The following is a 4,493-nucleotide window of genomic DNA, read 5'->3' on the forward strand; positions in this document are numbered from 1 at the left end:
CAAATATGCCCCACAATGTTGCACAACTCTTAGAGACTTTGACTGATTGATCAGTAGCTGGTTGCCCTGAGAAAGCAGCTTTGGCACAAAATAAGAATTGTAAACCAAATGACCTCTTTTGTTTGTATGTAGCAGCTTTATACACAAAACAATATGGCTGGATAAGCTGATTTTAGCCTCATATATTCATATTATCAATATTTTGTGCTCAGCTCAGTACCTGATAATGCAGAACCTTATCTGAACCTGGGCAAATCTCATAAATCACCTGGTGACTGAATTCATGTTTCTTCTTCAAAACAGATCGTTTATCAGCGCAGCCCGGCGTGACTAATACAACTGTTATTATCTCAATTAGAAAAAGGAAAGGTAAAAGGAAGGAGTGCTGTGGGATGACAAATTTCATCTGTCTGCTGAACATTAATCATCTATACAGTACACCATATTGGCTGCAAAGTGGAGAAGAAAAAAACCTGAAATGAGATTATTAGAATATTAACGTACATTGTGGTTTATTTATTTTTTGCTCTGTGTCTGATGGAGGGAGCAAGAGAGACAGCCAGACAGAGAGTGAGTGCAGACGATGTGTGCCAGCCATACAGATGAAGGTCACTGCGAATGCAGGCTGATAAATGAGCCAGAGAAATCAACAAGCTTATTACTGTGGACCATGTGCACGCCCATGTGCACATGTGACCACAGTAGGGAGTTATTACTGCGTCTATGGTGACATGAGTTCCATTTACTCTGGTGCTCTGCATGGCTCTCCATAAAGTCTGGGTGCTAAGATGGATGACCACAGATGTAGGAGGTGAAAAACATAAATGAAATGAAGTAAGGACAGACAGAAGTTACAATTAATACCAAAACCTTCAGAAGTGCTTTATTAAAATCTACAAACTCTCTACTCCTGAAGTCACACTGAAGCTGCTGATACATGCGGCAGTAGCTCATAGTCAAGTCATTTAATGTCATAAACAAGATTAAAAAAATTAAAAGTCTGCCCATCGCAAATAACAGGCCAGTATGCACAGCCGAGTGGGCCACTATCTAAACTCCTCTGCTGAATTGTCTATCCTCACTCAAGGGATCAAAATCTACAGAGCTAAATACGATAGTTATGATGGACGTGGCTAACAGCAAGAGACGGTGAGAAAGCGCCACTCTGAAGCGGCTCTTATGTCCAAAATGGTGGCAACACTCCAGGAACACTTTACGACAAGCACAAATCGACCTCTGAGGACTCCATCTATCCATCCATCCATCCATCCATCCATCCATCCATCATCCATCCATCCATCCATCCATCATCCATCCATCCATCCATCCATCCATCCATCCATCCATCCATCCATCCATCCATCCATCCATCAATTTTTATTTATAGAGCGTCTTTTACAATCCAAATTGTTTCTAGGCGCTTTACAGAATCCCAGGGCTTAACCCTGTATGCAACAGTGGCAAGGAAAAACTCTCCTTTAACAGAAAGAAACCTTGAGCAGGACCAGGCTCATGTAGGGGGGCCCTCCTGCTGATGGCCAGCTGGGTAGAGAGAGAGGAGAAGGGGGAGGACAGGTAGAGGAGAGGAGAGGTAGAGAAGAGAATAGGCATAGATCATACAATACAATATGTACATACAATACATACAGAAATACATTATAATAAGTAAAGTAAGGTGCAAGTTAAGTGGATCAGCGGGGTCGGAGGTCAGTATGCAGCTCTGAAGGCGGCAATACCTGTAGATGAATACAGGGGGGGTGAGGAGAAGCAGAAAAACTACACAAACAATAGCATCACTAGTCTACTTGAGGAGGAGAGAGGAGAGGAGATCCATCCATCATACAGCAGTTTTAAGTGCAGTCTATATATATATATATAGAAAATTCCCTATATATATATATATATATATATATATAGGGAATTTTCTCAATCGGATCTGTGGTTCCTACTGAGTGACGTGTATTTTGTCCATTTGTGTGACTCACTGTATTTCTGCATCACTCCACTGTAGCAGAAGAAGATGAGGCACGTTGAAATTAGCATATTCAAAGATCGCAAATTGCGTTCTAGATGAATATGCATCATGGTGCCCAAACAGCCGCATAAAACGAAAACCAACTTATAAGGCTTTAATCACTGACTTGAAGGAGATTCATTTTTGTTTGTTTGTTTGTTAGTTGCACCACTTGTGCTAACTAGAAGCCGTGCAGGCGTCTGCCAAGGAGTTGCAGCTCCCTCATAATCCACTTTTACCGCTGTGCTCCAGGACTATTTTGTATGAACAAACAGTTGCTGCTCACAGACGCTTCTGCAGATGATCAACCTTAAAAACCAACTTTTTTCTTTGAGACCTTCAATGAATGCGTTAAACACAACAAACGAATAAATATGGCTGTAATATGGCACAGACAGGATCCTCCTCAGCATGTGAAGATCAGGCTGTCAAACAAGCCTTCAGCACCATATCCTATCAGATTATGCAAAAGAACAGACACCATTTCTGACTTCTATCATGAAATCTGATTAGTGGATATTTCATGCTTATTTTGTGTTCTGTTTGGGTTTCAGAAGGATGATTAAAAAGTGAGGATGTTGCATTTGGTTTTGAAAAGACTATTTTTTCCTTTAAATTATTAAATAGGCTTGTGTACATTTGACATCTGGTGGGCATTTACTCAAGTTCGGTGTCATTAAAAAAAGAATTTATGCGCTTTCTCTGCCTTCACGTTTCCTTTTAACAGACTCCATGCTTATACCACAGCAGGAACTGCCGTAGTAATTATTTACTACTATTTGATGTTTGCACAGGTGGCAAAACACAACAGTCACATAGGGGCCTTTTTAATGGTTTTCTCTGTCTTCTGCCAGTTTGTAACAATGACTATGGCGGCTGCTGACCAGCCTCCCTACAGCCTCTGCAAATGGATACAAGACAGTTATCTGTGGCTAAGTGACAGCGCCACTGTCAGGCAATTACCTCACTGACTGGACTCTGATTCAGTAACAAGCTTTTCTTCTTAAATCTGTCAGAAACATTGTTTTGGCCTGGTGCTGATAACTGATCTGACATAATAATTTAATTGACCTAACTGTGGTGAAACAAGCAAATTCTATGTGCTTCCTTTAATGCTAGAAAAGCCTTGGATAGGCGCCTTATTGCAGCAGTCGCTCAGCAAGCCATCCCTTTAATTATGATCCTGTCTGGCAAACAACAAAAAAGAACCCAATGATTTCTCATTGTTTGGATGTGTTTTGTCCTTGTGCCTGATCTTTGGCTGCTGTGGGTTTGTTTGGCAGGACAGCTGCTACACCTGATCACCACAATCACTGGGGTATTTCTAACAGGGTTCTTCTACACTGTACTCCCCATATTGTTTGGATAACCACTACAAAGATATCTGGTCATGATCCAACCTTGTTGGTCTGCCTATGTGCATGTACATAGGCAAGAAACAGAAACTGGGTTTTTTTTTCTCCTCCTTTTTGTCTATTTAGGATGAAAACTAAAGCATCATCTTTTTCACATGTTTAATACCTTGACTATCCATTCTTCCAGCAGACTCATGGAACTGTCATAGACATGATCACCCTGTTTTTCTGTTATCATGATTAGCAACCCGTCCCCCATTTTGCACTTGAACCGCCCTGTCGCCATCCTTCCTCCTAATTACAACATGGATGATTATCTGGTGACCACAACTCTCATTTAAAGAAGAATAAAGAGCATAAAATGTGTTATTCAGCTTAATGTGGTCATGGTAATTTCATGCACCTGGAATATTTCTATTCCTCTGCCTTTTCCAAACCAGTTATTGGTGGACTCTGCATGGTGACATTTATTCTGTCTTGAGTCATCATTAAAAAGCAGAAGTGCTCTGCAGTCATTTGCAAGTCCCTTCATTCATCATAGAGCAGGAATGTCTGGCCTCTGGGCTTCACCCCAACCTAAAAAAATAAATCAGTAATCTTTATTTATTGAAAAAAGAGAAAAATTGTAGATAACATTTAACCTCTGAAATAGAAGACAGTTATTTAAAGTTTCAACAGTTGTAGAGTGAGAGCCAGCTTCACGTTCATGGACAGTGACAAGAAGACATAACTGTGAAATGTCAATATTTGTAGCAATCAAACAGCTGTGCAATCTAATGATCATGAGGAAACCCAGACAAGTGTTGCAGAGAAATGGACAACAGCATCGACACATGAAATTCAAAGCCAAGTTTGGGAAGTTTGTGTTTGAGCTGCAGAGACAAATGTGCTCGGACAAAGTCTGGGGCTTAGCGCACGGCCTTCGCAAGTCTGCTTTAAAGGTTTGGATGCAGTTCACAATGTCGTTGCTCCTGGTGAACACAAAAATGTCTTTCAGTGCTGCTCAAGTTCCAAATCCTTAAATCCCTTCCCAAGTGTCAGTCATTTATGAAATACACATCACTTAGGTAATGATAAACCTAAAGAAATGTTCCATCATATACGTATCTATACAATAGACATGG

Source organism: Takifugu flavidus, chromosome 12 (assembly GCF_003711565.1).
Source record: "Takifugu flavidus isolate HTHZ2018 chromosome 12, ASM371156v2, whole genome shotgun sequence".
NCBI lineage: Eukaryota > Metazoa > Chordata > Actinopteri > Tetraodontiformes > Tetraodontidae > Takifugu > Takifugu flavidus.